This window comes from Onychomys torridus, chromosome 5 (genome assembly GCF_903995425.1).
Source record: "Onychomys torridus chromosome 5, mOncTor1.1, whole genome shotgun sequence".
Classification (NCBI taxonomy): domain Eukaryota; kingdom Metazoa; phylum Chordata; class Mammalia; order Rodentia; family Cricetidae; genus Onychomys; species Onychomys torridus.
The window spans coordinates 27,997,741-28,011,853 of NC_050447.1; positions in this window are offsets into that span (position 1 = coordinate 27,997,741).

Here is a 14,113-nt window from a genome sequence, read left to right on the forward strand (position 1 = left end):
TACCAGTCATTATCAATGATTACTGCAAATATCAACCCCAGAAAAGGAGATAAAATAAAATTAAGAAAGTGATCTTTATTTTCATTAATTTAGAACAGTTTTTAATAAAGAAAAAAAGGCTTAATTTCTCAATCACTATTTTCATATGCTAAAAGCTTTATGATGTAGTATCCACACTTGAAGTTTGAAAGGGAGAAGTGATTTTGAAATCCATAAACTAACTCTGACAGTGAACTTGAAAGGATTACAAATGTCTGTGTGAGATAGAGGGTTCCAGACAGAATGATCTTCAACTCCTTCTGGCGCATGTGCTTTCTGTCTTCATCTAGTTAAAATTGCATGCACTTAACATTAATTTGCATATTATATAGACATTCCCCTTGATATTTTTAATCTTTGACATCTCGTATCATTATTAAACCAATCACCGTAACACCTACTTCAAAAAATGATACATTACATCCCTTGAGTTTATCAATCATAGAACAATCTTAGTCCATCATCACATGAATTATTACAAAACTGTTTGATATGTGTACCAAAAAGGGGAAAGTAGTCTCTTGTCTTTGAACTTTTTAAGACAATCACATTAGGGCTGAACTGTACAGCACTCTCATGTCAATTATGAAGACATTATTCAATGGCTCTACTCAATCCATTTGACATACAGTTAACCCCACAACTTTTACTATTAACTTTCCTTTCTGCTTCTTTTTATATTTGACACTTACACATCTTAAAAGATTGGTAGGATCTTTGAAATGGAATTTGAAATCAACGAGTGCAAGGTTTGGTAGTGTGGGGGATATGAAGCTGGGGTGTAAATTGGAGAGATTTTTATTGGAACACAAGATGGTTCAGACAGTATGCTGGAAAGGCAATAATTAACCTTGAATCTTACAGCAAGAAAGTTTTTCTCATCTCGACTTTCTTCCATTCCCTCAGGATACTTCAAAGAGAATGAATCAGTAGGTTGCTAATGTGTCTTTACCACATTTTCAACACTTACCATTTTAACCAAGATAGAGGAGACTTCAGGTTTAAAACCTGTACAGCAACAGCAAGATAAAAAAGAACACATTTTGCTTTTCCATTTTTATATCTTATATTTATATTTAGTGAACATATTGTATTTCCATGTACCATGAGGATAAACTGTTTCTCTTTAAACATCACTATGCATTAAACAATTACTTGAAATAAAAGGATAAACAAATAAAAAACATTGCAAAAACATTGCAAATTATGAAAGTATTAGAATCACTAAATTTTAGTAAATCTGGAAATATCATTTTTATGATCAGGTTACTATTAGAGCATCAAAAATTCTATTTACATAATTTGTTTTGATCCTAATTGTATCTCTTTCCCCAACTCTTTATACTGAAGCTTTATTTCCTATTACTTTAGAATATTTGGATATAGGTCCTTTAAATAGACAATCCAAATGAAACAGGCCTAATAGGAAGGCCTGAACTAAGAGTGTATGATGAGTTTGTTATAAGAAAAGGACATTTATTTATCACACCAGAGATGCCTGCAAAGAGGAAGAACCCTGTGACCAACAGCTCAGTTCAGGGGCCAACTGAACACCAGGGAGATAGGAATTAGGGAAATCAAATTTAAATGCCTTCACAGAGAACTCCCTGAGTCCAGGATAGCATAAACAAAATTTCTCTTATGCATACTCCCTAAATCTTTGAAATTTTATTATGGCTGTCTTAACAGTTTAATGTAGTGGTCAATAGGTGTGGCCACAGCAGGATAATCATAATTTTAATACAGGTTAGCTGACACTTTTGTACACAGCCAATGGGCTTCTGTCTTTTTCTGTGAGTCTCAAGTTTTGAAATGAGCAAATGAAAATAAGGCAGTTTCTGTCCTTGATGATGTTGAAATATCTTAGCAATAGTTGGTAACAGTTATATGTAATAGTAATGAACATTTAAAATGTGAATATATTTATTATTTACACATTGGTTACAGGTAGGAAATAAACCCTACTAGTAATGTAGAAGAGCGATTTTTAAAAGAAAACAATATGTCACTCAAGGTTCATTTGGCAATTTCCGTTGTCATTTACAATTGTCACATTGTGTAAAAAGGAGGACACTAGTAGGACTTAATGAGTTGAGACCATGAAGAGTGGGAAACATCCTTCAGTGTACTCATCCAGTCTTCCTAACCTTCCCTCTTCCATACATACCAGATTATAAGAATGATCTGACAACAATTACCAGTAGTGTTGGGATTAAAAGAGTCTTATGTCCAAAAAGCAGAACATTTCAAAGGAACAGGACTCTCAAGTCTATACATTTAATAACTACATTGTGTATCTCACAGTAACATGTCAATAGAGAGCCAAAACATTAAATCTAAGCTTTGCCACTTTCTTTCTGCATCTACATAGTCAATATGATATAAGTATGTTATTCCAGTTTATTTAATGTTTAGCTTCAAATTCCTAGCAAAAATCTTCTGAAATACAGTGAAAGCTAAAACCATATGTGAACACTCCAAGGTTGTTACCAGTTGGGCAAAGAAAATAGATAATAAAGGAAAACCTTTCATATAAAAGTTAGATTAATAATGCTGACTATTTATTAGAGTAATGGAAGGGTCATGTCTACAACATTTATAATTATTTCCATTTATTTTATTCTTATGTCCTTACATTAAAGTTGATATTTGTAATACTTACAAATTTTGGGTCCCCTCTACCTGATTAACTCATGAATTAGCATAGGTTGTTTCAAACATTTTGTTTGACTTATGGTCAGTTTTTTTTTATTTATCTATTATTCTTCCTATACTGGTGACTGTATTATCCATCCAATTGGTCCCCCAGTAATTATCATTAAATTCTCCTCTCTTTCCTTCCATGTACCTGTATGTCTCCTATACGTCTATTGAGTAAAACTAAGTTAGTTCTAATACTTAACTCTCGAGAGCAAATTTTACAGAATATGATTTAAGGATATATGTATTTAACACTATTGTAAAAATCTCTCCACAAGTCAACATATCAGTAATTTTATAACTAATAATACATAATTTAAATGAATACAGGGCCAATGTGAATTGTGAAAATATGTACACTGGCATATATATATATATATATATATATATATATATATATATATGCATGCATTAGTATATATCAACATACTACTTATACATCTCTACCATCACTAAATTGTCGCATCTATTGAATATATATTATTTAGCTGAATCTATTGCCAAGAATGTTGTATACAACATTTCACTTATATTCTGCAATTGTCTACATGGTTAAATGATTAATATTACTTTTAAATTAAAAACATTAATCTTATAATTAGAGTCTTGCAAAGAGTAAAATTTAGATTAAGTAATAAAACTTAGTTTTAAACTCAGAATAAACAAATTTTCCTTCAATATAGCGAAAGAAGCTACTATTTATAATCATTACTGCTTAATATGACATAGATAGCATAAAAAGATAACAAAGGGGATCTCTGAAGCACATTGAGAAACATCAAAACCTCTTGTCAAGATTCTGAAGTGATGTCATACATTTAGATGTTGTCTAAATTCTCTTAGTGATGAATTTTTCTCCTTCTCTATTCTCTCTCTCTCTCTCCTTTTTTTTTTTTTTTTTTTTTGAGCTGAGGATCAAACCCAGGGCCTTGTGCTTGCTAGGCAAGCACTCTAGCACTGAGCTAAATCCCCAACCCATAAAGATTTACTTATTTATTACGTATACAGTATGTATGTCTGCAGGCCAGAAGATGGCACCAGATCATTACAGGTGGTTATGAGCCACCATGTGATTGCTGGGAATTGAACTCAGGACCTCTGGAAGAGCAGTCAGTGCTCTTAACTTCTGAGCCACCTCTCCAGACCCCTCTATTTTCTCAGTGATATGATGTTGTGCTGTTCTCTCTATAGAAGAGCACTTAAAATCACATAGATAATAGTTGTGCCATTCTCCAGCTATAGAGATATAACAGGCAAATAATCATCAAAAAATATACACAACTTGAATTTTTGAATATTGAGTTTCCAGCTTGAAGTCATCATTTCTGTGTCTTTGGAAAATGATTTTCAGGTTTCTCATATTGAAAAACTTGAAGCGATTTCCCAAAATATATTTATGTGGCAAGAACTTGGCATTTGCTATGTATGAAAGCAAAAATAGAACATAACTAAAATATAGTGTCTGAACACAAATACCCAGAAGTGAAAAAAGTACTTCCTGTTTCAATATTTCATATAATTAACTTTTGTATAAAAACCATATTACTTAAATTGAGCTTATATAATTGGCAATATTTTTCCTCAATGCAGAATACTGCCAAAATGCAAGTAACAAATCTAAAGATACAATAAACCTTAAACTAAGAGTGGTTTGTTTGGTGATTTTATATGGATTTTTAGAAAGATTTCTGTTGTTCTGAAGGAGACAAAAGACATTTAAAATAATCACCAAAGTTTCCCAGCATTATAATTTTCTTGGCATCTTTACATTTTTTTCTTAATAAAGTAAGTTAGTGTTTTCAATTTCATCATAAATTGCAAACAGTTAGTTACATTGGATATCAATGGTGAAGAGATAACTTTACATCACTCGATTAATTGTTGCTGCTAGAGAATTAAAACATGAGAAGTTCACTGAGTTAAACTTAAAATAACCTTGATAATGCTCTACTTAATGATTTATACAATAAAAGAAGAAAAATGGTGTAGGCAACAAACAGATCAATGAGTGAAAGACTGAAAAGAAGAAATAGAATTCTATATGGTCTTTAAACACATAAGGTTCTGAGGTTAGGGTGCCTAAGTAAAATACGACTTCATATATTTCTGAGGATCTTGATAAATTCCTTAATATTTCTGAGTTCAGTTTCCTCATTTCCAAAATAGCTCATATTATCTTCCTTATTATTTGTGAGTAGGATACAATAATGGATGCAGTAACTTAGGGACCTTCCCAAAACCATAGGGACACTCCATTTTAAAAACTTAAATACTATCCCTAGTTATAATTCTGATTATTGCTCAATATTACTATGTCTGAAATATAAGAAATCCTGGCTAACTGGTGTCCAAGAGTTCTTTTCACTGTTATATGTTACAATTCCTGATTTTCCATTAGACTTAAAATGTGACTTTTAGTTGTAAGAACCATTGACAATAGATGATAAAGTAGTTTCTGACTTTGAAGCCAAAAGAGGTCTGGTGGTATGTTAACTGAGTGGTATTTGAATTACCACAACTTAACAAGCAGAGAGACGAACTAATCAAACAAGAAGGTCCACCTTTGAGGTTGAGGTTCAGGATTTCTCCTTCAAGCAACCTCTCAATATTGTGTTCCTAAGGTCAATCTACAGGTTATACTTGGGAATTATTGTGGTAGGACCAATTGAGAGGAAGAGACTAGACTCTAATCATTGGTTCTTTAAGAGTGGCTCTCAGCCTTCCAAATAACTATGACCGTTTAATACAGTTTCTCACACTGTGGCAACCCCTAGCCAAAAATTATAAACTGTAAATTTGCTACTATTATAAATTGTAATTTAAATATTTGATATTCAGGGTATCTGATATGCTACCCCGGTAGGGGTTGTAACCCAAGGTTAAGAGTCACTGGGTTAGAGTGTCCATACAACTGCAAGGGTAAATTGGGATGTTAGGAAGAATCATGTCAACAAGAGAGACATTTTTTTCTGGATTTTATTCAGCAATGAGGAAACACTAAGCAAAGCTACTTACTATCAATATGATACTGCAGAGCTCATCAAGGATATGGGTGAGTTGCAGGTTTTAACCCAGCATCAGAGGATATTCACATGTAAGAGCTTTAAAAGTGTGTTGACCTTGGTGGAATATGCAAAGTCAGTGACCTGGTAAAGTTGTTTGACCCTAATTTTAATGAAGAATGAGAATATATGCATTATATGGCTCCGTGTCAAAAGTTTCTCTTTTTTTGTGTGTATACCCTCAACATCCTGAAACATCAACAATGGCCTTTTGTCTGCTGTCTTCCACCAGTCTTCATTTCAAACCTTAACTCAGAATGAGACGGCTACAGTTGTTCACACAAGTTACAATAATGTGTTTATTATCCATATGGTTGAAAAACTGACCTGAAAGTAACAAAACACTGCTAAGGAACACACCCAAATCAAGTCAACCTGCACTCAGGTTCAATCACTTATTATTTATTTGGAAAATCAAGAAAAAGACAGTGATATGCAGGTGTAAATGTATGTATTAAGTCAGCCCTCGAAAATGTCAGAAAACAATGTTTACGCTTCATGATAAGAAAGGGACAGATTCTTGACTTTCAAATCTGATTTACATTCTGTATAGTAAGAAGAACATGCATATAGGGATAATATATATATATGTATGTGTGTGTGTGTGTGTGTGTGTGTGTGTGTGTGTGTGTGTGTATGTTCAATTTTCCTTGTAATAAATTTAGTATGTATAAATGTGCTATTTTCTTCTCCCAGAAAACAGAGTAAGCTACCAGGTAGTCATAAGACAGTAAACAGCATAAAATAAAAGGAAAGGAAAGCTGGTAAAAGAGAAAGCATTCCATGCTAACTAAGCATGGCCAGGTGACAGTCAGCCACTTCTGGCATCTGGATAGTCTGTGTTTTAAAATGGAATCACCATTCCTCTAGAGTGTGTCTCTTTGTCTAGTAGCTACAAATGAACCTAAGAGTTGCCAGAATTTCTGTCTTCTGATCTCATTATTCAAAGCACTAAACTGAGCAAAGGAATAAGTCCCAGAAGCTTTCATGTCATTAATGGCAGCCTAGGGAAGTCTCTCTTTGATATTCACCTGCTCAGAATACACTCAGCATACACACCTCTCTCTGTGAATTTCTTTCAAAAGCAATATTACAGAAGAGTTATTATGCGATTTTCTCTCTCTCTCTCTCTCTCTCTCTCTCTCTCTCTCTCTCTCTCATTTTCTTTCTGTGCATGTCTGTATAAGGGCAAGAATGATAGAAGACTGTAAATACTTCTAATTTTAAAAATACTTATGATTGCACAATCGATCTTACAATTAAACCATTAAAAAAGATAGAAATACATCTATTATGTGGTGCTATATATGTGATTATCAACCTAGAGATACATGTATTTTCAAAGACATTTATTTTTTCCTAGATTTGTAATAAGGTGCTAGTCTTGACCATTAAACATTACTCTTATTTTGTGGTTTCACGTTCATTTATTTAACAAATGCTTCTTGTGCAGTTAGAATATGTCATGCCCTACTGAAGAAAAAGCACAGAGTAAATCAAGAACTGCACAAAGATACAAAAAAAAAATGCTGTCCTTATTGTCAAAGAACTTATACTGAATAGGGAGAACTATTCTGCATGTAGTTGTGATAAAATTGTGGGTGAATAACTACTAAATCCAGCTAGCCAATGAGGAGGGTAAAATAATTCTAAAAGAAGTAGAAGCCACGAGTGGCAGAAGTTCCCTCCTCCTCCTCCTCCTCTCCTCCTCCTCCTCCTCCTCTTCTCCTCCTTCTTTTTCTTCTTCTTCATTTTCTCCTACTCTTTCTTCTTTTTCTTCTTCATTTTCTCCTTCTCCTTCTTCCTCTCCCTCTTCCTACTCCTCTTCTTCATCCTCCTCTTCCTTCCACTGCTGTTTTTTTCTTACATTGGGTGTTCATTAAATAGTCAGGTATTGGTATTTTGGTATGAACTTTTTTGTTCTAGCCAAATCCTTCAAATAGTAGAAGTAAAACTTTGCCACTAGTAAGTTCATGAGGATTGAAAGAATGAGTAATATTTAAGAAGGTCAAAGGAGAGAAGAGCATTCTAAAGAGGTGTAATATAAATTTAGAGAGGGATAATAATGTTTTGGGAAAATAATATTAATTTGACTTAAATCATTCCTCTGTGAAGAAATTCACATAAGGGAATGAATTAGAATTACATCCCGTTGGATTCAAGAGATAAACGAAAACTATGGAATTACATTCATTTCTTGGTTTCAGAGTGATGTAACTGAACTTAACAAAAGACGAATATGTTAGCTTTCATCTCTTGGTCTTGAGATTCAGGGCAATGTGTCTATGAAATTTTACTTTTGTTAATTCACTAATCTCAATCTTCTGTTGATAGGTTAGTTTGCGTGAGTTTCTGTAGCAATCCTGCATAGATTCCCTTATACTTGTAAAAAATGCCCTGCTTGAGCCACATGTGGGACTTTGTTAATAAATTGAGAAAACAAATCCAAAAGCAGGAAGCTCTGGTTTCTTTCAGTAGTTTGGAACATTTGCTAGAAGTCAAACACCATTAAGAAATTGAGTGGATACTTCTTGGTACTTTATTATTCAACAACCATCTTAATTGTTAGTAATTCCTAAGAGCACTGGAGTGAATTATGAAAGGGATAGAAAAATATCAAATTCTCAACAGGAAACCGAGTCCCGGAATAATTAGTGAAAAACCTCTATAATGAAGAGCAAATTTATCATTTAAAAATAAATAAAAATTTCATTAGTATTCATTTTAATTAGGGAAGTTTACCAAATTATTACAAGCCAGAGCCTGTATGTATATGCACATATGTACACACACATATGTGAATCTGTGTATATGTCAGTATCTACATGCTCTTGCAGGTCAGAAATCCTTGTAATAGCTTCAATCAATTAGTTCACAAAAGCCCTAAGTGGAAATTGATGGTGATATTGACAATAATGATGATCATGGTGATAGAATATTTCTGAAAAGCATTATTTTGTCAGGATGTTAAAGAATTCCCACTATAGAGGGAATGACGTGTCTAGGTATTGAGCCAAGACAACTGCCTAAATTCAAAGTTACCTTGAGCTGCATCACAAAATACTGTCTAATTCTTTATAAGAAGCAATACAAAAAATATATAACCCTAGAGACTTTCACTATCTCATAAATGCTTACTACGAAAATCAAATCCTCCTTTTTCTTATTATCTGCTTATGATGTCTTCCCTGTTAGAATACTGGCATAGTTAGATTTATTTGTCTACTTGACATGTCTGAGAAGAGGGATTCTTAATTTAGACATCACTTCCTTCAGATTGGATCACTAGTCAGGTAGGCCCAGGCTTCATCAGAGAGATAACTGAGAAAGCCAGAGGAAGCAAGACAGAAGGAGATTCCACCACGATCTCTGGGTCATTTCTGCCTCTACATTCCAGCCTTGTGTTCCTGCCTTGACTCTCCTTGACAATCGATTGTTACTAGTAAGCTACATAAAGACTTTCCTGTTCAAGTTGCTTTTGGTCACAGTTTTAAACTAACACTGGAAACCTGGCAGGACAAATATGAAGCTTTAGATGGCAAGAAATGACTTTATGTTCCTTCTGCCTAACACAGGACATGCCATAGAGTAATTACTCAATACTGGAGTATTAATAATGAGGAGAGCACAACATTTCTTAGTGATAGAATTCCTTCACATATTGATTATTTTTGTGTGTTTTGTAATATTATTTTCAGCAATATATCAACATGTTGGCTTGGTTTCTAGTAAAATTGCTATATATTAAGTTTTTAATTATTATTCACCCTAACCATTCACAGGATTTCAGGTAATAAATAGTATAATCAATGACTGAGTACAAGTTTGATAAATGATGTCCAATTTCAAATCATGTTGGTGAATAAAAGTCAAACAAATCCTGCTTTGAAAAAAAAAGTATCCAGTCTTGCCAGGCATGATGGCACAGGCCTTTAATCCCAGCACTTGGTAGGCAGAGGCACCCAGACCTCTGAGTTGAAGGCCAACCTGGTCTACAAAGAAAGTTTCAGTATAGCCATGGCTACACAGAGAAAACCTGTCTCAAAAAAAAAAAAAGAAAAAAGAAAAGAAAAAAAAAAGTTATGATTTGATTGTCTGGGTACTCCTGAAATAAAATAATAATGAAACTCAAACTGTTTCAATATGCAGTAATTTATTGAAATAACTCTATAGCCACCCCAAGTACAATTTTTAAATAACCCCAAATCCATCTTGACTTATGAAGTACAGGTCAACCATTTAATAATTAGTGATAATACTGTTTCCTCATAAACTGTACCATACCAAATTTAGGCACAAAGTCAATGTATGCATAGAGAAAAATATTTTGGTCACCATCTGTTCAAGGACTACTTTGGGATATGGGATATGCTGCTTGCTGTTTAATTATTCAAGATGTACTAAGACCTTTCATATGACAAGAAGTATCAAGACCTTTCAGTTTGTTTTATATTAATTAAAAAACAACAACAACAACAACAAAAAAAAACAACAACTTGTATCTGGTTAAAGTCTTTTAAGAGTTGTTTCTTGGGGGAATCTATGTCTCCTGAGACCATAAAGTAGTAATTTACCTTGAATTATTTGCAGATACTAACTAACATTTAAGCAAATTAGGCTATTACCTAAAGTTCTAAATTAGCGAACATGGTCTTCAAACCAATGGAAAGTTCTAAATGGTTGAAGTAATCTGGTTAATCGGTGTCATTAGCATCTTTTTAGTTGTGCTCCATAGTAAAATCCAGTCATACCAACTTTGGTTTTAGCCCAAATACCTGTTGTATCATCAATTAGATTGGCATACAGATAAGTTTTTCTCCCCCATGGCATTAGTTTTGGCTTTTTACTTTTATTTTTGTTATCATAGAGAATGCTCCAGTTTCCTTCCACCAAATCCACTGCATGCTTAAAATCTTCAGTAAATTAAATTTGAGTTTGCAAATAGATAAACCAAATAAATGGCTTAAAACAACACAATCAAGTATGATAATAGCAAAGTGTTATACTTTTAATAAATGATTAGCAATGGTTGTAATGCAAAGATTTATTTCACAGAACAAAAGCACTTAAGCAGAGTTTATATTACTGCTATGCTTCAGTAGTGATAACATTGGGACTTCAACCTGCATAGCTACAATGATTAATTAACAGCCTTGTTCAGGATGAGTGAGTGCCATTATTGTTCTTAAATAGGAAAAGGCAGATAACCATTACTGATTATTCCTCAATTCCCAGTCTTACTTGTTTAAACCGAAATACTAAAGTAGGTTGTACAATTTTCAAGTTACTATGAGAAGCAGAAAATAAAAGTTTCTATAAAGATCTACATAAAAATATAGACAGACATATACATATATGAATTGATTCTTTTTTATAAAATATTCAAGTTGACAGATAGATTATGCATTATGGTTTAAGTATAAAACTTAACCATATCTGGAAGAACCAAATCATTAAATTTAGATTCCTAATGTAAGCTTCAAGCCATATTTCTCTGTCTACATACTGTGCATCCATGAAAAGATGGCACATGAATGTATCTATATGTATACACATATGTTTCACATCCTTTAATTTTATATATACACATGTGAAGTATATATTCATTGTAGACATGAACAAATAAAAACATTGCCTTGGAACAGCCAATTTAGCATATCAAATAGTTTTCCATAATCATAGATTTATTGTTTAATTTTGTATTGTCAGCAAACGTATCTGAAAGAATATGTCCCTCCCAGAATACTTTTGAAATATTTGCTTAACGTTTTCAAATTGGTAGCTGGGTCTGTTTGTGGGACCCCTAGCAGTGGGACCAGGGTCTATCCCTGGTGCAGAAGCTCATTTTTTGAGGCCCATTCCATATGGTGTGATGCCTTGCTCAACCTTGATGCCATGTCGGGGCGGGGCTTGGTCCTGCCTCATCTGAATGTGTCAGGCTTTCTTTCTGAGGCATGGATGGTGGGTTGGGGAAGGTAGGGAGGGATCAGATCGACGAGACGGGGGGGGCGGGGGGAGGGGGGAGGGGTGAAGGACGGGACTGTGGTTAGTATGTAAAATAAATTAAAAATATATAAAAAATGAATATAGAACAGATTTGGTAGAAGTGTTTCTATGACAAGAAAAATGCATACTTCAAACATCATAGAATTTATTTTAAAAGAGTGAGATCAGACAAATGCTATGGGGCCGGGCACTGGTGGCACATGCCATTAATTCCAGCACAGAGCCAAGCAGATCTCTGTGAGTTCGAGGCTAGCCTGGGCTACAGAGTGAGTTCCAGGAAAGGCACAAAGCTACACAGAGAAACCCTGTCTCAAACAAAACAAAAAGAAAAGAAAAGAAAAATGGTGGGGAATCATTTGATTAAACTATGTTCTCTATCTGATAATGGACTAGCTTAAGTCTGAGCTGACTGTCCATATCAATCTGTTTCCTCTGGAGGATATTACAAAGATGAATATTCTACTTCTGAGAATCAGGTACCATCAGTGTCTCCTGCATATGGGAACTGTTAAATTTTATACATCCGCCTGGATTACAATAAGACTACCTTGATTCAGTGCTCCCTTTCTCAGTACAGTAATCACCGAACAGATGAAATGCGAGGAGACTGACTGCTTTTTGTTAAGATAATAATGCTTTTGTCACACTTTGGCTATATTAAGGGAGCTTATTTACATGTCTCTTTGTTATTTCATCTTCAAAATTTATCAGGCTATATTGTAGATGAAGAAATAGAAGCCAAAATAAATTAATTCTCCTATGCTGTGCAGTCAATAATCAAAGAACCTAGATTCAGTCAGAGGTCACCTTGAAGTCTAAGATTAAGAATATACATTTATGTTTTCTCCAAGACATTTATCCTGAAGGGATGTTGGATTTTGTCAAAGACCTTTTCAGCATCTAATGAAATGATAATGTGTTCTTTTTTCTTTCAGGTTCTTTATATGGTGTATTACATTGACAGATTTTCATATGTTGAACCAACCTTACATCTCTGGGGTGAAGCCTACTTGATTATGGTGGATGAATTTTTTTATGTGTTATTGGATTTAGTTTGCCAATATTTTATAAATATTTTTGCATCAATGTTCATGAGGGAGATTGATGTATAATTCTCTTCAAAACAAAACAAAACAAAAAAACCAAAACCAAAACCAAAACAAAACAAAAAAACCTAATAAGGGAATTTTCCCATCTACATGCTGTTCTGTGCCAACTGCCCCTCTGCAGTATGGGAATGGCGGTTCAGGAAGCTCTTTCAGCCCAGGTGTGTGGAGGACAGTTAAAACTGAATTAAACTTAACATGCCCGGTGTTCCAAGATCCTCAGGGACAGCAGTATCATGAGCCTTTGGATTTTAAGGTGATAAAATCCTTAGCTGAGTCCGTGCAGATGTACGGAATCACAGCCTCTTTCACAGTAGCCCAAATAGAGGCCTTAAACAGACATTACATGATGCCTACGGACTGGAGCAGACTTGCACGAGTGTGCTTGAGCCCAAACCCTTAATAGCCTTTCTGCTAATGTGGCCAAGCCCTAGATGTACAAAAGGGTGTTAATACACAATTAAGAGGAGGACTCATGGTAGTCAATCAAAGGATTGATTTGGTGCAAGAACAAATTGATACCCTTTGGCAGATTGCCCAGCTCGGCTGTCAATGGAAATATGCTGGGTTGTGTGTGACTAGTATCCAGTATGAAAACTTTACCCATGCTGCAAATCTGTCTAAACAGTTGTCCAGTTATCTTTTAGGCAATTGGATGGGAGAATTCAACAACCTGATGGACCAGCTAAGAGTGGCTATCGTTACAGTGAATTCAACCCAGGTGGATGCTGGACTGGCAGAAGGATTATCTACATGGATCTCTAATGCCATGAATCATCTCAAGGAGTGGGCGGGCTTGGGATCCTTAGCAGGCCTTTTGGTGCTGGTCTCCCTGGCTTGCCTGTGGTGCATCTGCAGAGTCAGGGCCTCTCAACAGCGTAATACAGCCATGATCATACAAGCCTTTACTGCCATAGAGGCAGGACAGTCCCCTCAGGCCTGGCTGGCCACCCTTAAAGATTGTTGATGTGCAGGATGCGAGGCTGGTGCACTGCACTTGGGGCACATGCCGTGATCAAGTCCCGAGAAGAGCATGTCTGATTGCACGTGGGTTGATACCCCAGTTCCCACGTCTACAAAAAAGGGTATCAGGCAGGTCAAGTGTTCTCTGGGTGGATGACACCTGGACAAACACCAGTACACTGTCCTAAATTTTTTCCACAGAGATCAGACCTCTACTCTTGCCTGCTTGTTTATAAT